Below are 24,419 nucleotides of genomic sequence, written 5' to 3' on the forward strand. Positions count from 1 at the left end.
TGACAACCATGTTTATATAGAGCAAAAAATATTTGCCATGTGCGATGCCATGTAGACAGCCACATGGATGGGCCGCGCAAAACCTAGCCAATTAAACACTGCCATGTGTCACGGACCCTGCAGTTATAAAAGATCGTTGAAGCTTACGTGGCTCACTTTTCAAATCCAGATACACAGTCACATTGAGATCATCCTCGCCTTATATCGATCACCGCAATTACGGCGCGAGGAGTTGTTTTTTCAATGTGCGCTTAAACATAGTCGCACCGTATCAATAATCGCAAATACGGTGTGAGCAGGTGCTTCTTTTAACATGCACTTCATTGTTTTCGTGCCGTATCGAACACTACAAATCTGCACTTTCCACTGTTTTCGCGTCGTATACTTCACCACAAATACGGCGCGAGAGGTTACTTTTTAAAGCTTTGTTTTGATGCATTCGCGTCGTATCTGCCAAAATCGTGCTTTAGCCTAAGGCAATAAGGCAAATACGATGCGAAGATTACAACTTTTTACCCATGGTTTGTCGCCATCGCGCCGTATTGGTCATCCGCAAATACGACGCGAGAGGAGGCATTTTAAAACTTCGTTTCGATGCAGTCATGTCGTATCAGTCAAAACGTGCTTTTGCTCTTTGCAAATACGACGTGAAGATTAGAATTTTTGACCCACAGTTTGTCGCTATCGCGCCGTATTAGTCATCCGCAAATACGGCGCGAGGAGCTTATTTCAAACCCGGGCTTTTTCACCTATTGCGCCGTATTTGTTATTTCTCTTTGGGCATTTTTTACTCATAGTTTCAATGCAGTCGCGTCGTATCAGTCAAAACGTGCTTTTGCTCTTTGCAAATACGACATGAAGATTAGAATTTTTGACCCACGGTTTGTCGCTATCGCGCCGTATTAGTCATCCGCAAATACGGCGCAAGGAGCTTATTTCACCTATTGCGCCGTATTTGTTATTTCTCTTTGGGCATTTTTTACTCATAGTTTTTAAATGTTCTAACAAGTCTCATTTTTTTGCAGGTTCATGGCTAGGACAAAGCAGACTGCAAGGAAGGTGTATATAGACAACAAAGAGAGTGAGGAGGAGACAAGGCTTTCAGCTTCTCAATCTTTCCATCCTGAGATCCCACCTACCCCTAGTTGCCCTCAGTCTCCTGCCATGGAATCTAAACAATCTAGTGCAGAGACAGTGTCTTCTCTTGCCCAGATTCAGCTTCATCTTGTACAGTCCTACCCTACAACAACTATTAAGTTTCCAACCACACTTGGAGCCCTATTCAACAAACGAAGCAACTTGGACCCTCCTATCCTCATGGAGAAGAAGAATCTTCCAAGCCGAAGAGAAAGAAAAAGTCTAGATTTTTTTAATGTTCAGAAATGTTTTAGTGAGATAAGGAAGGCACAAAGAGCTACACAACATGTGATTCCAAAGACAACATTTATTAGGGTTGTCAAAGATATTTCTTTTAGATTATCAAGGGTGTCCCCACTGAAGTTGCCATGCAAAAAAAATGACAGCTTGCAACCATTCTTTGCCTTTAGGAGGCTGCTGAAGTCTTCATTATTGATTTTATGAACGATGCTTACATTGCTGCTGCCCACGCTCATAGAATGACTTTGATGAACAAAGACTTTAGTATGGTTAGTAGAATCAGGTATAGGTTCGACAAGGTATTGAGGCCTTTGCCCACTACTGATAAAAAAGCATTTGAGATCCTTAACATTCCTCCAAAATTGTCTAGGAGAGCGAAACAGTCAGTGATTGAGGATGTGACACATTTACACCCTGCAAAGACCACCTCCGAACAAGTGTCTGCCTATTAAGAACCTAAAGAAGTCGCCCATCAAGAACGACCACAAGAGACTATAGAGTCAGAGGATGAAGTTTGCAAGAGAAAAATCGATGTCCTTGGTCCTGTCAATCGAAAGAGAATGGATGAGGTATACGGGAAAATGGTTGTTAATGTCTCTTGCACTTCTTCAGAAGATTATCTTAGTATAAAGGAATGTTTGTTAAGAAAGATATTCAGTTGTCAGATTCAATAGTCTTTTGTTGGATAAGGTAAGGATTTTTGGCTCAAATTTTCTTAATTGAATGATAGTGTTGTTTTGTTCATTGTAATTGACATTCATTTGGTTTTGCTTTTGGTTTTAGGGCGTTGATTTCTTCTCTTAACCAAGAAATCTCTAAAACTATATTTATCATTGATCCACTGTTATCAATGGAATTGTTTTCAAAATCTCATTCAAACCTAGAATTATTTTTCAGATCATTTCATCCAATTACAAACTACCATATTTTTTTTCCTTATGTTGAAAGGTATGCAATTTCGCAAAGGGTTTAATGTATGCTTCTTTATAGTATGCATTTCTTACTAACATTTTACTTTGTAGAGGACATTGGAGCTTAATATATATTGATATTTTCACTCGAGAAATTATTCTTATGAACTCTCTGAGGGGTATCCACGGTCAAGCAAAAATGTGCGTTGAATACAAATCCTCACTTTTTGGTTTTTTGTTTATTTTATTTATTGTACTTTTTTTATAATATGTTTCCATTGACAGTGCTGGGAGGTTGGTGGTAACCTTTTTGGATACTACATATGAGGATATTGCTGATCCTCAAAAACCATATAGTTTTCTCTTACAAGAAGTACCCTTACAAAATGATGCGTATTCTTGTGGATGGAGAGTAATTTCAAATGTTTGTAGGACAATAGATTCATAGATTCTTAAGATAGATGGGGTTAATGTAAGTATCTTTCACATTCTATTTTGAGCAACATTATTATCAATTTCTTTGTTTTTACTCCCTACAAGTATGAACTATCACTCACCTTACAACTTATTACAATTTTCCTTGCAGTGCAAAACCCCGATTCATACACATGGTGGATAAGAGAGAGATGTATTGAGTTAATTTTGGATAGGGCAATCACGCCAGTGGACCTCGACTCTCCTCCACATAATTTCTTAACTAAGAGTAAGGCAAAAGGCAAGTCATCTGGAAAGACAAGTAAGGAAAGCTCCACAAAGACAGATGTGGGAGCTTTCACTCAACCGCCAAGACCCTCGGACCGCTTATTGTTTCAAGCGTTCCAAGCCGAGCACTAATGGCTACCTCTCACATAGCCGACGCGCCATCCATATCTACGGGTGTAGTGAGCTTACCTTGATGCCATTCGAGTTACCTCCTCTCCCACGCACTCTGGTAGCTCCACGATCCAAGTGCAAGCTTCAAGCAAGCTCCATCCTTAAGCTCCACGCTCCAAGCTCCATTGCCGCGAGCAAGAGAAGAGAAGAGAAGAGAAGAGAAGAAGAGAGGAGACGATGGAGAGCTTCTCCTCCTCGGTCCCTCACCCTCACACACTCACTCCCTCACACTCTCACACTCCCTCTCTCAAGCACAAGCTCAAGCAAGCAAGAAGAAGAAGAAGAAGAAGAAGAGGAGAGCTACTTTTGGCCACACACAAGAATGAGCTTCTCATTCACATTTCAACTTTATATACAAAACCCTAAATCCCTTTTGGGCGGTCATCCCCTTTTTTACATGGCCGGCCATAGCCTAGGCACTTTTCCCCATTGTCCTTCTATCTTCCTAGCTTCCTTTCCACCGCCCATCTACATTTACAATTTGCACGGGTGAGAGCTGGCGCTCTTTTACAAGATTTCAGGGTGCGCCTTTTATTTTAAAATGCACCTTTCCCCTTTTGCCTTTGCCTTGGACTTTTAAGGTTGCCCTTGCGCTTTTGGCCTTTTCTCCTTTTCTTTCTTTAGTCGGGCTACCTTTTTTCCGCCTTTGCCCTGCGTCTTTTCCACTTCCTTTTGCTTTCTTCGTGTTGGGGTTAACATTACCCCCATCCTAGACGAGTGCGAGTCCCATGGCACTCACCGTCGTAGGGAGCAGGTTGTAGCATGCACCGAAGACGTGGGTGACAAGGACGCCTGTGGTTTTCATGGAGGAGTGTTGGTGGTGGGATGGCAGAAGGTCCTGGGGGCCTGTTGGTGGCCAAGGTGGCTAGTGGAAGGTTGTTGGAGTTGGTGGTAGGGCTATGCTGTGTTGGGGATTGCATTGATGGCCAGCACAAGTGTTGGTTTGTTGGGGATTCTGCACATGACGATTCTTTGCGGGCTTGTCGGATGGTAAGGGACAAGCATTCAAAGTTGAATGTTGATGAAGAGCGAACAACACCTTTTACCTGCAATTGGAAAACCTCACATGTGGTCTCTCCTTAAGGTGTAGTGCTAGGCTTCTCATCGTGCACAAGACATATTTTGATTAGTTTGGGAGACAGGTCGAACTCTAAGCAAGCCTAGAGTATTGTCCTGCACTTGAGGACCCAAACTGTGGATATACTTCGGTGCAGATATTATGTGAGTGCTCGTGCATACTTAGATATTACATAGTTAGAAGACCGTGGGCTAGTTTCTCATAACAATGCATGGATGAAGCGAAGTTGTCCATGTGGAGAAGGAGGACACGTGAAGGTATATGAGACATCCTTTGCATTGTGACTGCACGATGTAGCATAATTGAATACAAGGACACTGCACTTTCAGTAGCTGAAAACTATTGGACTTGCTTGATGAGTACGGTGTACTTTTCATGGCCAATCGTGCGGTGCTTATCACCACTGATTGCAATGGTATTAAGGCAGAGTGCAAAAGAAAATTGTGCAAGTGGGTCAGGGTGACAGGTCTAACCCTAGGCGAGACAAGCTCCCCAGGTATGTCCTGCCCTTGATGTGCCCTGAACAATTGTGGGTGATTGTAAGGGGCTAGGGGACTAGGGACGAAGCCGGTCGACCAAGGTCACCAGACGTACCTAGTTTGAGGACCCCTAGGTGCTGTGCTGTGATCGTGGGTGCTTCTTATCTTTCCATTCATTTCTTTTTCTTTTCTTTTCTTCTTTTCTTTTCTTTTCTTTTCTTTTCTTTTTTTTTTGATTAGCATGAGTACAACCATTACAATATGTTGAGGCTATCAGCCTTTCAATGGGTTGGAAAATGTCAAGCTTCGAAGGCTCAGAAAATGGATAGTACAATGATGATTGTGCCCTAGCCTCGTTGTTAGAGAAGTGGTTGGCGAATGGGGGAGATACACTTGAGATATTGCAATTCTCCTTGCGACACATGCGATGTGGGTACAATTGAGGTAACGACTGCCTTGAGCCAACTATAGAGCTTGACCGAGAAAGGGGGCGTGGCCCAGGGATGTATTTTGGGCCATGCAATGTGGGCGGTTGGCAAGGGTGATTCGTGATTTCGGTAGGGTGGCTTTGCCGCGGCTCCTTGGGGGGTCGATGGTCTTGCGGTGATCGAGCATTGAACACTTTCGCCCAAAGATCTGTCCCATCCTGTATCCACTTGTCGCTTCATGAGAGTACAAGCATGGCATATGCCACAAGTATAATAAGCCAGTGCAATGCAAGGAGACATCACTGATCTGAAATCTATGGTGTTGACTTAGACATTTATCACCTGCGCTTGATTAGCTTTTTCTTTTGCTAAAGGCGTAAAATATATTAAACGCAGATATGAAAAGTTCATACAAGTCGGGAACATGTCAACACTTAACAAGTCGGGAACACTTAACCATTTAAAAACAAAAAGTTATGGCCAGCTATCATTTGATAAGCCCTTTATGCATCATGGGCTACTCGATTTGTATGAGGCGGGGCGAGTCTGGGTGGCCGGGTGATTGGGGCTCTGCTAGTGTGGGGCTCCCGTGGGGGTGAGCAGGGAACATGTCGGCCGGGACACGAATGGTGTAGTCCCGGCCCACTACCATCTCCAGAATGTCTTTAAATAATTCATTAAATTTCTCTCTTTCCCGATCTGCCCTTTCTGCCCTGGAGCATCTGGGGCCCGAGCGGGAGCTGGGAGTTTGTGCCACTAGTGCTGCCACCTGTTGCGCATTTCGAGTCTCGAATTTCTTGACTTGAGGATTCTTCGGCCTTCGCCCTGGGCAGTGTCGCTTAGGACCTCGCTTCTTGGCATACCTCTTGATGGTGGGCACATAGCGCTCCGGTGGAGGGGCACGTGCCACATGCTCCCGCCTTTTGCGAAGATCGTCTTTGCATGCTAGATCTCCATGATTCTCCATGCGTTCCGCCGCAAAAGAAAACCTGCAAGACGCAATCCAAGGGTTTAGACCTTGATACAGGATACAACTGTTTGCATGGAAGGGATTTCAGTGTGGTTTATGAAGCACATATGACAAGAAGGGGAGGGGTGAGGCATGCAGTGTTTCGTTGTAAAGGGATGGCCCCCATGATGATGTTCGTTTTGCCTCCAGCCATTAACCAATATTGGCTTATGCTAAGTTGTGTGGACCGGTTGTCATGGAGTGGGATAGGGCACATTCTCGGAAGGATAGACCAAAAAGGGAAGATGTATAGAAAGGGGCTACACCCTGTCTACACCATCAGTGTTGTTGGTCAAGGCTTCCTATGGCGGTGACGTGGGTTGCATGCCCTTCACTTGGAGGTGGGAATGGTCACGCAGCTTTTAAATGTGTGATGAGAAGAGGACTTGAGGAGGTTAGCCTGTTAGAACCAACTCTTCTCCTTGTGCTTGACTATCATTACCTGTGTGTGTTGACATTGTTTATACACGGTGACACAAAAAGCAGTGTTTATTTATATACATATTTATGAATCCATGTCACTTTACAAGGATAAGAACCAAGTGTAGAACTCGGGGTTGTACCAGAGCGTGGCACACGCATCTAGTATTCGTGACAGCTGACTTAATACTGATAGATATTTTGCCACGTCAAGTAGCATGGAACCTTGACCGAGTCTACTGGCAATATGTAACTCCTCCTCAGTGAGAACCTTATCAATCAAAGGGCCCTGTAGCCTAGTCCCAACTAAGTCCGTATCCCGAATGTCAGTGAGCACTCAAAGGGAAGTTGACGCCACGTAGGTTGGGTCTCTTTGAGACCGCCATTTGGCCAATCTCTCTTCTGAGACCATCATGATCTGAGCCTCTAGTTCGGCCATTATAATGCGGCTTTCGCATCAACACTGCTCAAATTGACTCTGGCCTACTGATAGTCGCTTTAGTAGCTCTATGTCTACGAGATTCAGTCGGCAGAGCACTTCATTGAACATGACGGTTAAGCGTAGTTCGTCAGCCTCCTCGTCAGGGATGAGTCGCATCTGTTCATGCAAGAGCCTGTCGTAGTGCCCTTAAGATGTTCTTGTTCTTCCCATGATAGAGGAAAGGTCAAGTAATCTCCAAGCTGCTCCTTGGGGATCGTGCCCATGTCCGCAAGGACGTAGACATGCACGACCACTTTGAGCTTAGCCTCCAACTCAGTTAAGCATTCTGCGACACTTCTATGTTCAACGAGGGCTTGCTCGGTTGCTATCTCATGCAAAGTTCTAAGAGTTTCCTTAGGCTTTAGCATGGCTGGGGGCTTAGGCCTAGATGAGCAAGATTGGTCAACACTAGGATTTCTTATGCTCTTGGGGTTCTCACGTTTCTCCTGAGGTTTTGCTGCAATTTTGTCATGGTTCTTCTTGGATGTGACTGGTATAGATTTGTCACCCTGTTGTGATGACGTTGTATCCACTCTTGATTGATCAATGTGAGTTCTATTGTCAGTGGATAGAGTGTTGCAAGTAACTGTTGATGGCAACGGTTGCTTTGGTTTTTCAGAACGCACGGATGTGTCTGAGGTTTCACTGCTATTAGGAGAGGCATCAGTGGGTTCATTGGTGGATGGACTCGATACTTTATTCATCAGCTCTCCAGCGCCCTTCGTCTCAATGTTCTTGGGGTCCACAACCACCTGCAACTGTTGCTGTTTTCTCTGCTTTCTCCTCTTTTTCTTGGTCAATGAAGATGCCTCTCTCAACGACTCAGGACCCTGGGCTATATCGACCGTTGATGTGCTTGGTCGGGCCTCAGCATTTCCCTTCTCTAGTGTGTCCTTATGGGACATGGCCGTGGTTTGCTGGATAGCCTTGCCCGGTTGTGAGGGCACAATTGCCGCTTTTTTCGAAGAGTCTAGCTTTTCAACCAACTCCCTTGCGTTTGACTCCTCCGTCCTAGGCTTTAGGCACTTTGAAAGTGCTGGAGTTGTCAAGGGATTTGGTTGCGACACCTCCTCCACAGGTAAACTACTAAGGACACGTTCTACAAGGGGCATTGTCACAGCCAAGGGCTGTGACTGCTGTGGTCCCTGATTGGAAGTAGTAGCAGCTAGTTTAGTGGGCTGGCTACCCTTAGTGTATTGCGATGTCAAGTCCCTAGGGCGATCAGAAGTGGTTGTGTCTTTTGTTGGCCTTTGAGCACTCATCTGTGTAGATCGAGCATGAGTTGATCTGGTCACATTAGCTTGCTCGTGCATACCCTTGGGTCGAGAGCTACAGATGGAGCCATGTCCCACCTCTTGGACATTTTGAAGCTTAGATGGAGATAGAGATTGGAATCGAGCAGTTTCCCTTGACAACCGCTGTTGTGCTTCCTGTGTCCGTTTGGAAAAAGAGGATGTAGGAGATCTAGGACTCTTAGGTGGACTTGGCACTAGCTGAATGATTTGCTCGAGGCTATTAGACGATTGTGCCATTTGCTTTATTGAGCGATCAGCCTTGCCTTGAGCAATGTTGTGCCTATGATACTTGCTCTCCCCTTGGGAAAGCAAAGGCTCCTTGGGCACTAACGATTTTTGTGCCTACTCAATGGCTACGTATGACATCTGTCTATTTAGCATGCTAGGCTGGGGCTCTTTCCTTCGAACAATCATGTCTGGTTCCTTGCCTTGAGACCTAGAGTTTCTCTTAGATTTTCTCCTGTGCTATGCTTTTGATGCACTCTGGCCTTCAGCTGATAGAGGCGGTTTAGCAGGGGGTTTTGGTACCCAAATCCATTGGTTGCCTGCATAATACCCTTGAGCACGAAGCAATGCTTTGGATATCCATCACGGCGTTGTGCTAGCTCTCCATCGATGCCTTCGCCTATAAGGCTTGGGCTTCTTTCGTGGTCTTCTACGATTTTTGTGAGTCCAAACCCTGTCCTTGGCCTTGTCTCTTGATCTCTTGACCTTCTTGTTTCCGGCATGGCCTCACTCACTGGTTCTCGTTGTTCGACCTGTGCTTGTATCAACTCTTCCAACAAGTCCTTGCCCTCGTTTGTAGGCTTGACTGTTATGTCATCACCTTCCTTGCCTTTCCCTTGAGGTTCGATGAGGTCACCCTTGCTAAAGGTGGTGACTATCCTCACACCCGGTAGTGTCAGGTGTATCCTCTGTGCTACATAGTTAGCCTCACATTTGGTCGCCCTTTTGAAGGGTCTTCCTAGGAGGGTTTCTTTCCTGCAGCTAGCACTTTTTGGAGGAACATGAAATAGGATAGGCAAGCTTTCCGTTTCAATTGTCGCAAGGATTTTGCACTTTCCTATGAGTGCTTGTGGGTGTCCCCCATAAGGGCTAAGAGTTGCACTAGTCGGTGTGAGCTCTGGTTGGCCTAGTAGGGTCCATGATTCATAGGTCAAGATGTTAAAATCTGCTCCTTCATCAATCAGAGCATCGATAGTATGCTCTCTTTTCGTGGTGAGTTTGACCCTAAGATAAGCAGGTGGTACTATGTCTTCATCTTCCGGGTCCTGGCTTGTAAATTTAAGCCTTCTGACAGAGCCCTTGAGTTCTCGACTGCACGACCAGATGTGGATTCTCCACTGCTGTCTTGGATCATCAGTGCAGTGCTATTCAAGGTACATCTCTCGTCAAGAGTGTCATGTCTAGTCATCTTCGCATTTGTAGCTTGTTGAAGTTGCATTTTTCTCTGACTAGTCATGGTTTGAACATAATGTCTTAGTGTTCTCGTGGTGTGGCCTTTTTGCCCTTGATGACTAGATTGGCCAATTGATGTTCTAGGGTCTCTGTTTCTCTATGTTCGGGTATGGGTTTTTGGTTGCTCTATTGCAAGTGAGACTCCATGCTGGTGCAGAGCCATTGCTTCACTAGGGTCCAATTTGGAAGACCTGTCACTGCGCGTGTTTTCTCTCCAACCTTCTCGGGGGAGGTGCAGAGGGGGTAGAGCCCCCTCTGCGGGGGTCCCGGGGGGGCAGTCCCCCCGGCCCGCAGGGCCGTTATGGTAAAAGCCATACACAATTTGGAGGACCGTTTATAGCCAAATTTTGAACTACTTGCTCTAAATTTCAGCTTAGTGATGGATCTGTGATGTGCCTTTAGCTCTACGTGGTCCCGGGTCAACTTTGGGGTTTAGATGCATCAGAATTTGTGTTCAAGATACCTGTCTGATTTTGACAGTTTTTTGTCCAATTCTAAGATGTCCGATTTTCAGGAGTCTGATTATCAGAATCGGACGTTCGATTTTGGGTTGGTCCGATTTTGGTCACGTCCAATTCTAGGAGTCGGATCAAAAGGTGGTCCGATTTTCAAAGTGGTCCGATTTTGGAAATCGGATCGGACAAGGTGGTTCGATTCTGACAGGTCCGATTCTGAGCTGGTCCGATTCTAGGACTCGAATGGCCTGGTCCAATTCTGAGTGGTTCGATTATCGATTAGTCCGAGTGTCCGAGTGTCCGAGTCGGACAGGTTGGTCCGAGCGTCCAATTCTCAAAATCGGACGGGTTGGTCTGAGTGGTCCGAGTCTGAGTGGTCCGAGTGTCCGAGTCGGACGGGTTGGTCCAAGTGTCCGAATCGGACGGGTAGGTCCGAATCTGAGTGGTCCGAGTGCCACGTGGCACGTCCGATCGGGCTAGTCCGACTCTGGAAATCGGACCAGACTGGTCCGACTCACTCTCAGTCGGGTGGTCCGATTTTGAAAGTCGAACGGTTCGACTCCAGAACTCGGGTGGTCCGATTCTGGGAATCGGACCACTGCGAGTTGGTCCGATTGCATCGGCGGGCGCGATTCCCGCGCGTTTGACCCCTCCTCACTGTCTGCTGCACACAATCACCACGGACTTCCTAGATCTGATTAGAGCACTTATTGGGAAACACTAGACTCACCTGGAGTAGCACGAATCGCTGTCGCCTAGAAATCGGGGTAGCACTTCCTCGTCCTGTGAACCAGAAGCTCTCTCTCTCTCTCTCACACACACAAGGCCAACCAAGGAAATGAGGTCTGTCCTGACCTCCCAGGACTCTTAAGGTCCCTTCCTAGCGCTGCAGAGCCTTACAGCTAGTTCCCTGTCCATGTCTCACCCAGAAACCTAAATCTAGTCTCATGTTTCCCTGTTTTAGCCTATTATACAGCAACAGAAAACCCTACTGTTTGCTTGTTTTTTCTTCTTTTTCTTTGTTTTTTCCTACCCTAATGCACCCAATTCATAAAGTAAATACCTACACTACTTCATTCCACAACATAAATCTCAAGAAAGCAACAAACCTACTTGCCAAGGAGATCGAATACCATCTTCAACCCCCTCGCTTCCTACCTATCTACCTCAAGCACCGGTTCGGGGGAAACCCCTTACTTTGATGCTCGATTCGAAGCGCGCAAGCACTCAAGGCTTGAATCCGTTTGTCCCGGCAACGGAACCAAAATGTGGGAGCTTTCACTCAACCGCCAAGACCCTCGGACCGCTTATTGTTTCAAGTGTTCCAAGCCGAGAACTAATGGCTACCTCTCACATAGCCGACGCGCCATCCATATCTATGGGTGTAGTGAGCTTACCTTGATGCCGTTCGAGTTACCTCCTCTCCCGCGCACTCCGGTAGCTCCACGATCCAAGTGCAAGCTTCAAGCAAGCTCCATCCTCAAGCTCCACGCTCCAAGCTCCATTGCCGCGAGCAAGACAAGAGAATAGAAGAGAAGAGAAGAAGAGAGGAGACGATGGAGAGCTTCTCCTCCTCGGTCCCTCACCCTCACACACTCACTCCCTCACACTCTCACACTCCCTCTCTCAAGCACAAGCTCAAGCAAGCAAGAAGAAGAAGAAGAAGAAGAAGAAGAGGAGAGCTACTTTTGGCCACACACAAGAATGAGCTTCTCATTCACATTTCAAGTTTATATACAAAACCTTAAATCCCTTTTGGGTGGTCATCCCCTTTTCCCCTTTTTTACATGGCCGGCCATAGCCTAGACCCTTTTCCCCATTGTCCTTCTATCTTCCTAGCTTCCTTTCCACCGCCCATCTACATTTACAATTTGCATGGGTGAGAGCCCGGCGCTCTTTTACAAGATTTTAAGGTGCGCCTTTTTATTTTAAAATGCGCCTTTCCCCTTTTGCCTTTGCATTGGACTTTTAAGGTTGCCCTTGCGCTTTTGGCCTTTTCTCCTTTTCTTTCTTCAGTCGGGCTACCTTTTTTCCACCTTTGCCTTGCGTATTTTCCACTTCCTTTTGCTTTCTTCATGTTGGGATTAACAACAGAAATGCCAACACTTTCTCATCCATCTTCTCATCTACTCCCTCAAGAGAAGAGGGCCCCTGTCCAAGTTAAATTCTTCAACCAACCAAAAAAAAAATCCACTGCAACAGCAAGATCTATCTTTTCAAAAAGTGACAAAGAAGTTACAATGATGAAAGAAGACAAATAGATACAAATGGCAAGATCTTTGTATATCTATACTTCAATTTTGTAACTCTTCATTCAATGAAAAGCTTTTTGTCCAATGTAATGTTTTCAATTTTATGGCTCGAAGCTTATAATTGAAGGAGGCAAGTAACTCATACAAGAGAAAAAGCATTCAGCTCTTTTCCCTACTACTTTACCATTTACTTTGAACTTATATTTTGGGGATGTACAGTCTAGCATCTCCAAGGTATCCCTTAAATCTTTAAGATTCCAATTGGAAGTGATATTTATTTCCTTTGCTATAACTTGTACCTTAAGATTAAATGGCATGCAATCTGTATCTGAATCCAAGGGAATCCACATGCCTAGTTTAAGTTTGTATCTCCTATAATCAAAACCCAAAGCAAGAGTTTGTCATGCTATATTATAACACAGAGACAAGGATTGGGGGCATACAATACACCTCATGGTGTCGCCCTTATGGTCAACATCTCTAGATTTCCAAAGCTTCCCTATAATGTTATCTAGTTCTGCGCTTGCAAAATTTCTACTGAGCCAATATACTTTTGTTCTTTGTAAGTTTGCTATTTTGAAGCAACCCACAAAGATATGTAAGGGGATAAACCATGACAGACGTATTCTTCTTGAGATCCTTCCAGTTGTCATGGACTTTTGAATATCTTGACATTTTTTGAATTTAAAACTATGCATGGCTGCCTTATCAAGAACCTCCCAAATAAGACAGGAGAGACTTGGCAATGGCAAATCCTCAATATGTCCATATGTACCCTCTTTAGATGGAACCACATATTGTGCATAATATATAAAAATTCTTCTCTCACTGAAAGAATTGATGGTCTCATCAGCATATATAATGTCCGCAAACGCCTTATGAATCACATTCAAAGGTCCACTCAAACTCTCCACAAGTTGCCATTCAATACTTGTTGATGGAAATATATCTACAACGAAGAATTCAAATTTAATACTTTCTTAAATTTTTTAAAAAATCAAATATGTCATCAACTTAAGACTTACAATGTGTTTGCTGGCAAACACGTTCATTAGGAGATAAGTGCATATTCCTGGCCGTGGAAACATGTTGCACTTTTACTAACCACCCTTCATGCGTAATTTTGAAAGCAATGATACGCCCTTTCCAGTGATGTTTTATAGCCTCTCTTTTTCTTATTTTGACCTTGTGAGAGCCTTTGCAAGAGGGCAACATGGTCACCCAATCATTTATGCAAAAGGTTTTGGGCTCCCATTTTCTGTCTACTCCTTGGCCATAGACAGTGTAGGAGTTTACTAAACGAGACGGGCGCCTTTTGGATGCCATGCTTAGATTGAAATCGCAGAGAAAATCACTCACTGAGAAAGGCAAATGAGCAAAGAAAGAAGCTCACCGAGAAAGACGAATGAAAAAAGAAGAAATAGTGAAAAGACTAATGCAAATATAGTCGGGGCGCCAAAAGCTCCTGACTTTCAAAAAAGTTAGTACTAACTTCACAACATCGTTATCATAACCAGTTTTGTCAAATTTTATAATTAAATAAGGACTTCGGGACCATCAAAACATGTCAGAGTTTGGAGATTTTGGCTAAAAGAGAGAAGAGAACCACAGAGTCCACTCTACTATCTCCAAAAAGGAGGAGACAAGAATACCATATTTTTGCACACGTGGCAAACTCTCTTTGGCCCTTTCCTTAATCTTGTGATTAACAAAAGTGCATTTTTTGAAGCGTTTCTGGCCCTAATGATTTGGGCTTAGTCACTATGGGTGGCAAGTTGTCATCATATGCTTCAGGAAGTGTCCATATTAGCTATCCTTGGGATCTCCCATAAGGCATGGACTTATACACCATGTTGCCTCATCAATGAACCTTTTCTAGACCTCTATCATCTTCTCTATAGCTATTGAGTTTGAAACTTTAATCTTGGCACTCTTGCAAAGTAGGAGATCCTAGTGTGTTAGCTCTTGCCACCATCTCCTTGGGATCTTGCTTTTTGAGATTAGATATCTCACAATACACACCCAAGGTTGGGGATATCCACTCTATGTAAAAGTTGGAAGACCAATCTATTTATCTTCTATTTCAGGCCTTCCATTTCAGGCTCTCCCTCCTTGGAGGTAGTTGCCAATTCTCAAGCCATAGTGTGCCATTGATGAGTGTCTCCTTTAGCCTAGAGGAAATATATGAATTTCTTCTCCATCTCCACCTAGTTGGCTATGCTAAAGGAAAATATGGCTGCTTCGAAGGCTATCATTGAGATTAGCATGGATGCTAAAACTACTAGCCTCCCTCTAAAGGAGAAGTTGTCAGTCATCCATCTCTAAAGTTTGCTTGCAAACTTATCCTTGAACCAGGTGAACTACTGATTTTGGGTGAAAATAATCACAAGTGGACAACCCAAGTATCTAATAATCTACTCTTTCTTCACAATATTGCATTGGTAGTTGGTCAGTTGGGGGAGTAGTCATTCTCTCATGCTAGGTACATAAAGTTAGTTTTCTTGTGACTTGGCTACGATCCTAACAGGTCTGAAAATAGCTAAAACTATTCCAACAAGTTATCCACCTCCTCAAGGTTAAGGCTAGAGTAATCATCTACAAAAAATTGGGTGGCCATCTTTACTCCATTGGGGAGTGTGAGACCATGGAGGACACCTCTATGCACAATATAATCAATTATTTTAAGAAGGGGTTAGTTATAATTGCAAAAAGAAAGGGGGCCAAAGGGAAATCTGGCCTCATAGACCACACCTTAAGTTAAATGCCTTTGATATGACCCTGTTGACTTGTACCCAGGAGGTTGAGGTGTTGACAAATAGTGTGCTAGTTATGCTGATAAATTTGCAAATCAAAGCCAATATCTCTTAGGGTAAGTAGTATAAACTTCTATCTCACCTGGTCATACACCTTGCCAAAAACAAGGTTGTGAGTAGGGTGCATTCGCTACTAGCCTAGGGCATTAGGGCCAAAAACACTTTCAAAAATGCACTTTTGTTAATCATGGGATTAAGAAACAAGCCAAAGAGAGTTTGCCACATGTGCAAGAATATGGTATTCTTGTCTCCTCTTTTTTAGAGATATTGGAGTCCATTTCGTCATTCTCTCCTCTTTTTTAGCCAAAATCCCCAAAGTCTGACATGTTTTGGAGTCAATTGCTGAGAATTGCCACTTCTTATGAAGACCAGAGACAATTGCCACTCTAGACAATCTGTCAAAGATTTCTTTTACAAATCTTATGAAAGCAGTCTTTGGAATCACGTGCTCTGTGGCTCTCTGGGCTTTTCTAATCTCACTGAAACACCTCTGCATGTAGAAGAACCGAGACTTTCTCTTTTTCTTTTGTGGCTTGGAAGGCTCACTGGCTTCAGTAGAAGTAGGCTTGGGTGCAATTGGAGGGGATGAATCCTTCACAGGGGAAGTCTCACCCTTTGCTTCTTGAACTTCAAGAGAAGAAACATTCTCTGCAATGGAATGCTTTAACTCCATGGAAGATGCCAGGCCAACACCTGGTGTAGGGGGGATATCTATGGCAAAATCCTTTGGGGCCTTTGATGGCCCAGCCTCAGCAATATTTGAAGGGAGTTCCTCCTCAGATTCATCAAATTGTAACTTCCTTCTACCCCCAGTGTCCTTCCTATCTACATAAAATTTTCTTGCAGTTTGCCTTGTCATTGCCATGCAGAGGAGGAAATAAAAGAGCCAGAAAGACAAAAAGAGAGATAGGAATTTTCTAGAAAATTTGACAAGAGGGCAGCAGGCACGATACGGCGCGAGGAGGAACAAACAAACAAGAAGGATCTTAGCGTTCACGCCATTTCGGAGATGAGTACAACGCGAGTAGAAAGCCTGATATGATGTGAGATGGCAATTACGTAGACCACCGAAGGACACCCTCGCTCTGTATCGAAGAAGCCTCCACAAAACGGCGCGAGTAACAAGGAAACCAGGAAAGAGGTTTTGCACCTTTGCTCCGTATCGAACAACCGGCCACGAAACGACGCGAAATGAGGAAACCAGGGAAAACGTTTTTTGACCTTCACTCCGTATTGAACAACCGGCCACGAGACGACGCGAAATAAGGAAATCGGGAAAGACGTAGAAGCACCCTTGCTCCGTATCGGGTGAGGGCAACCGATACAACGCGATAGGACACGAACGCAATAGGCACAACACTGGGATCGCTCCGTATCGGGCAAGCACGGTGCGAGAGCTCAAGAGAATGTAAAGTGTACACGTAAGCAAAAGGGTCCCTTATATACCCTCGTCAACCATGCCACATGTGTACACGTGTCTCGCATTGATTGTGCCACGTGTCCGCCTAACATCTATATGCCACGTGTCGATTAACGATTGGGCCACGTGTTTGCCACCTGTTTGTCAGCCACATGTCTCCCAATGGCTAGTGCCATGTGTGGGTACCCAACGGCTAGTGCCACATGGCATAATTGCACGCCCTACATAAGGACATGTCGATCATCTGTACGGCTTTTTCGGATGCCTTTGCGGACTTCTTCATTAGTCTCCCGATATGGCGCGAGGGCGAGTGTTCATGTTTTTTGGTTTGGCCTGCTCGCGTCATTTTGGGCATAGCTATTCTCGTCTTGATTCGGCGCGGCGTTCGTTTCGAGACTCTTAGCCCGATACGGTGCGAGGGGGAGTGGTCGCTTATTTGGGTTTTACCTTGTCACATCGTTTCGGGCGCGGCCTTTTGCTTTCACAGATTCTAGTTCACCTTCCCGATACGGCGCAAGTATCAACTTCCGTGTTTAGCATTTGATTCTTATCGCGCCGTATCGTTTAAGCGTTGGAAATATGTCTGAACCTACAGATTTTCTGGGCTCCAACCCACGAACTGCTTATTGTTTCAAGCATTCCAAGTCGAGCACTAATGGCTACCTCTCACATAACTAACGCGCCATCCACATCTATGGGTGTAGTGAGCTTACCTCCATGCCGATCGAGTTACCTCCTGGGGGGGGGGGGGGGAGCGACCTTTAAGGTAGCCACTAGCCATGTCAAAAAAGGGGGTGGGATGCTCTAATAAGGGGGGGGGGGTGGTGTAAGCATGATGTGTGGGTGGGATACCAGGCCGCCATCCAATATATATCACCACCCTCTTTAACCTTAGTCTTTAATCCTTTTTAATACTTGTGGGAGCTCATGCTCACGACTACCAAGACCCACATACCGCTTATTGTTTCAAGCATTTCAAGCCAAGTGCAATGGCTATCTCTCACATAGCCATGCACACTCTCACACCTCTGAGTGTAGTGAGCTTACCTTCATGCACGGATCGAGTTGCCTCCTTTCATGTGCTCTCTTGTAGCTCCATGATCCAAGGTGCAAGGTCAAGCAAGCTCGATCTTCAAGCTCCAAGCTCCAAGCTCTAAGCTCCATTGTCGCACGTGAGAAGAAGAAGAAGAAGAAGAAGAAGAAGAAGAAGAAGAAGAAGAAGAAGAGAGTGAAGATGGAGAGATTCTCCACCATGGTCCCTCAACCTCACACACTCACTCCCTCACACTCTCTCTCTCAAGCACAAGCACAAGCACAAGCAAAAAGAAGAAGAAGAAGAAGAAGAAGAAGAGAGCTAGTTTTGGCCACACATAAGAATGAGCTTCTTCATTTGCCAACAAAATGATCCTAGTCCCCCACGCACTCTCACTCCCATTCCCTCTATAAAAAACCCAAATAGCTAACATATTAATATTTTAATATTTTAATTAATATATTAATTTATTAATATACTAATTAATTAATATTATCATACTCATTTATTAATTTATACTAATATATTAATTAATTAATTTACTAACATAATAATTTAATGATATACTAATTGATTTATACTAATTAGTATATGAATATTAATTATTCAATATAGTAATACTAATATCAATATTGATATATAAATTAGTATTATCAATATTAACTAACCATATCAATATTAATTAGCTATATCAAATAATCATAGTAAATCACTAATATACATATTAATTAATCAATATAGTAATATTAATATCAATATTTCTATATAAATTAGTGTTATCAATATTAATTATTTTATCAAATAATCCTAGTAATTCATTATTGTACATAATAATTAGTTAATATATTAATTAATTATTATTGATAAACTAATATACTAATATATACTACTTGATCAATATGCATATATAAATTAGTCTTATCAATATTGTTTAGTCATATAAATATTAATTAACTATATCTAATAATCATAGTAATTTACTAATATATATATATAAACTAATTAATATACTAACATATTAATTAATATAATAATTAAATTATTATTACTATATAACATATTAATTTATACTAATTGATTTATCATATTATATTAATTAATATACTAATTAATTAATATTAACATACTAATTTATATTAATTAATAAATATATTAATTAATTAATATTCATATATTAATTAATGAATTTATACTAATACTAATTGATTTATACTAATTATAATAATCAATATACTAACTAATTAATATACTAATACTAATTAATATACTAAGGGCAAATTCTTTTACTCTTGAAAGTGGGGCATCGACACCCCCTTTTGGGTGTAAAAAAATTTGCTCTCCCCCCTTCCACCACCACCCGCCCCCCCTACGACGACCCCCCACCCCAATAGTAACTAACATTAGTATTACTTATTGACTAACTAATAACTAACTGACTAATATTAATACGTTATTAATAAGCTAACTAACTAATAAATTACTAATTATTTATATATTAATTAACTATTTGATATTAATGTATTATTAATATACTAACTAATTAATAAATTATTCTCCCCTTCCAATTTCAGTTTGTGGTTTCTATCCCCCTGACCCTCAGTATGGTTCTCTCTCTCTCTCTCTCTCTCTCTCTCTCTCTCTCTCTTTAGGAGAATCTCAACTTGGTTTTGTTCCTACTCGGCCATTGTGTTTACTTAAATCACAATAATTGGTATTTGATGGCATGAAATCTATGAAGCAATATATCTGCAAGAAGTCAATATCAACCCCTCCATCATGGTGAGATCATATTTCAAAAGACAAGATCATGTCACCCTTTTCGAGGGAAATCAAAACATAGGACATTCCCCTAGTCGATATTGCTCCTTGGATGAGGAGTTCTCGTCACCATGATGAATCACAAAGGTGTGAAGGCTTGTGGTATAGGTAATATTGAGATTGACTTCGAGGAAAACGCAATAGTGCGATGGCCTATCACAATTGACAGTATGCAACCCCTCTCTTAATTTTTGTTATGGCTGCTTTACCTCCCCCCCTTATCTTATTTTGGATCATTGTTTGCAGGAAAGAGAGCGACGATCCAACGAGTCTACAAATGACTTCAACTTGCCTCCCCAACGACCTAGAGCAAGACAACCTATTGTCACCAAACAATATGCAATTGCAAGAGGGGAGACACCCTTGAAGAGCTAGAGAAAGAGTAACGCAAACGTGATCACTGACATCTGCAAAGGTGCAAGCAATTATTACACTTGCATGTGGGGGAGTGACATCAAGAGAAGGTAGACATGCTTCAATGCTGCAGACGAGGAAGGGTAAGAGACAGCTCATACTATCAGAGAGATACTATGAGGATAGAGTTGAGGAGAGTGATGATAAAGCATCAAGTCATTTAGTGCACAATAGGGGCATGGCTGCATGCAATGCAAGAACAACACAAAGAATAGAAAAGGAAGGCTAGGGTACGACTGGAGAGACTGCTCTTATATGCACTTGCAATAAATGTATTGTGCAAGCTTGCATCGAAGGCCAGTTGGAAACATTGACATTGAGTGATTATAAGAGATGATGACATATTATTAGATATGATCTTTATTTTTTTACATTAATATCGGTATTACTAGATCATTTCATACAGATGTAGACATCCACCCCTTTGTCTCCCATCCCATTATTATGTCATTTGGTTCCCATGCCTATGATAAGACTACATCAAGGTACAAGCAACTCTCTGAGACTTCTTTCAACAATGGGTACATTAGAGGGATGGGTATATTCATAGTATCATTGGAGACTCCAAGGCAATAGTGCAAGGTGGTTGATGATTCAATTACAAAGAAGTGGAACCCCCATTGGAGACTCCAAGGAAACAATGCAAGGTGGTTGGTGATTCAATTACAAAGAAGTGGAACCCCCATTGGCTAAAGAAGCATGAGGAGTTCAGGCAGAAATCAATGGCACTAATTGGTCCTTTTTGTCAAATTGCATGTTTTATGTTTGGGATGGTAACCATCAGCTCACAGCATGGATGAATGAGATACACACGTGATTAGCCCTAAACCGTAGGCCCTTAATATTTTCCAATCTATCTATTGCCTCCATCGTCACTAACATCTTTAATTGTTCATAACAGCCTTTCCAGATAACATGAGACAATATGTGCACGTTGATTCCCATCTCATGAAAGTGACAAGCATGGCAAATGGGGAGATTTTGCCAGCTATATCTTGTACAAATAGGTATGCATTGGACCATTTTCTCACATGCATGGAATGCCTTTATGTGCTAAATGTCACGCTCTTAAATAAATGTGCTTAAGACCCTAATGTAGAATGTATATAGGTTGGTTCAAAAGGGGGTTGTCCATACCTTGTATCCTGATCTTGTTTGTGAAGTAGGAACGCTAGGGCAATCCGACCATGTATCTATTTTTTACAAGTTAACTAACGATACAAAAGACATGGGTGCAAGCGCATAGAAAGCCAGCATCCATTCTTGCATGGTACAAGGTATTGTTGATCACTCTTGCCCATGTCAAGTGGAAGGTAGATAGTTCTTCAAGCTAATTTAACTATTCATTTCACCCTAATGCATTTTTCTTCAATGCAACAACATTGTCCTTAATTAGCAAGTGTAGGATTAGTATGATATGGTAGTGTGGCCAATTAAACAAAAACGGACACAGCTCTCTGAGTCTGAGTTTAGAACCAAGTGGGATGAGGCATACTATAGTGTTAATGAAAAGCTCATTAAGAAAACTCAACATTTGCAAACCCTAGCCTTCGAGAGAAGTGGTATCAATAAGCTACTAAGTTGTAGACCCTAGCCTTAGAGAGAACTAGTATCAGTAAGTTGCTATCTCTCTATACTTTCCTACCATATGTATTCAAACTACATTGTTCCAAAGTAATAATGTTTTTACCATTGCAAAACTATATCATGCTTGCAGTGGGGCTCTGAGAACACGGGTGTTTTGAACAAGGAGAGAGTATACACATTGGCATCCTCAAAGCTAAACGAGGTAGATTGCATAAGGATATTAAAGGGCATAGAGTTCTAATGAGAAAATTTGAACATTGATGGACATACCTAAACATAGGTTATGATTGTTTGTCTATACTATTTGCATTATAAGTCTGATATGTTATTATTAAATGACATAACTTTGATTTGAGCTTATGGAAATGTACCTTTTTGAAGTTGGGTGAGAGAAGAGACCTTTTGGGCCATGTTGCAAGATGGTGAACGGCGATTACTCTCGAGTTGGAAGGATGACTATAATATTCGAGTGGAACATGATTTGTTCTTCCAATACACACAAGAGATAAAGAGAAAACATAGAGAGCAAATGGTTTGCACCATCTTCCATGATTTCAATCCAAATAAAGATATAGAGTCACAGAGACATCCGAGTTGGTAGTATGGAGGCTTCTTTACATAAAAATCACAATATCCTTCTGTAATAGTATATTTGTGATGCTATCTTGTCAATCCATTCTAGAAATGTAATGGTAACTTTTTCTGACAGGTTCATGTGTGGGTAGATGGAGAGGGGGGCTATACAAACTTTGCAAGAAGAATGCAAGGACTGGGTGGACCTATAGGATGAATAGTGCATGTATGATGATTACCAAATAGAGCAGGAGTGGGACGAGAAGGTATATTGAAGATGACCTATCTTTCTCAACTACCCAGAAGGTGAAAACCCCTCCAATAAGAAAGCTTTGTACCAAAAATACTTAAGGAAAAAGCAAACATAAGAGACACAAGATTCCAAAGCCATGGTAAGTAAAATGGCATGCATTCTTAGGAGTATATTACACTTTGTTGTCTCCTCATAAAGGGAATATGGTTGGTTTACAAGAAACTAATACCAGTAGTGATGTAGTCGAGAAAGGAACATGAAAGAGCAAGTGCACACCTAGTATTATCATAGAAAGGCCAAGCGAGGATCACCCCTTATCACCAATTAATTTGGTTTCTCCACATCCCAAAGGTTTAATGTCTTAAAGTATTATAGCCAAGACATCTTTTGTATTCCTATAGTGAAAATCTATCATTGAACATGAATCGTAACCATATGACCATGTAGGCCCTGTGATTGATACCACTAAAGAGAAAATCACAATCCCATCAGTGCAACAAACAATGAACTTGAGCAGTAGAGATATGAAGACAATTGAAAGTTGCAAGTTTTCCGTCTATTACATATTCATCTAAAGAGCAAATCACAATCCCATTGGTGCAACAAACAATGCAATCGAGCAATAGAGGTATGAAGACAATTGAAAGTTGCAAGTTTGCCATCTATTACATATTCATCTAGATTGTTCCAAAGTATTTGAATTGTTCCATCTTTTGACATGTTTCCAATGGACTTAATTTGTAGTAGAAGGCACCACCAAGGAGGTCCATATCATTGGCATGGATAGGAGGATAGAGTAAGTTCTTCTAGATCTTGCGATGGAGAGACTTACCTTATACACCACTATAGAGAGATGCGTGACAACAACGAAAAGTGATGAGGGGATAGCCAAGGATAGGCATCACATCCCACTTAAACACATATTACAAAGCATCGAGATGGTATGCTTGTTTATGTAATAAACTCATAATGTGAAAGCATCTAAACCTTCATCATTGAAGTAATAATAATAATGTTTTGTATTGTGCAAAAGGTGAAAGAACTAAAGGTCTTGGATTTGCAATGTGAGTGGATGTGGCATGCATGCATAGAGGTAAAGAAACTATGCTCATGAATTTCACTTACCATGGTCAAATGATATGAGATCTTATAAACGTTCTATTATTACACAATATCAATAGTGATGTTTTATCTTGTGCATAGAAGGAAAGAATGTAACATGGACTAGTAGCGCCAATGGATGTCCCAACTACCAGTAAACAAGCACGACATGTGGTTTTTGTTTTCAATGTCATATTATGTCAAAGTTTTTGAACCTTCTCCCACAACACAATGTCGATAATGATGATTTGTCTTTTTGCAAAGGGGATACAATTCAAGATTATGAACCTACAAGGGTGGATGATGTGCCAACCACCACACACATAAATGAATAAACATGCCTCAAGAATATCATCTATAGTAATATATTGCTAATAGTGAGATCTATTTGTAGAGGTCCATACTGATAGGCTAGGATGGCAACCCATTCAAGACAGGAAATACATTACGAAGTAATTGGCCAAATGAGCATTCTCCCGATTGGCAGAGACTTTGGAGAAGGTCAACCAACACAAAATGATCGACATTGATGAAGAAACCATAAACACAGTATGCGATATTATGGTGATTCATCTCCCTAAAGATAGTGATGTGCATGGATTGGGGGATGGAATTCGGACATGGAACTCCTATACTGAGGTGGAGTCAGGCATCAATGCTATGCATCTAGCTAATCATGTGCTCAAGAGCACAGGGATGTCAATTTTCCTTACCACAACACACTCCATGGTAAAGCTCATCGAGTAGGTTGTGGAGGATGGACGGCAATTGAATAAAGTCAAGGTAGAAGTATTGGGCCTTGTGCATGGTACAAGTTGTTCATTGTGAGACAATTGTCTATATCATTAGAGGTAGAGAGGTGAGAGTTTTAAAGTCACAATATGGTCATGT

Source organism: Lygodium microphyllum, chromosome 20 (assembly GCF_053477565.2).
Source record: "Lygodium microphyllum isolate KBCC chromosome 20, Lygodium_microphyllum_v1.1.10, whole genome shotgun sequence".
Taxonomy (NCBI): domain Eukaryota; kingdom Viridiplantae; phylum Streptophyta; class Polypodiopsida; order Schizaeales; family Lygodiaceae; genus Lygodium; species Lygodium microphyllum.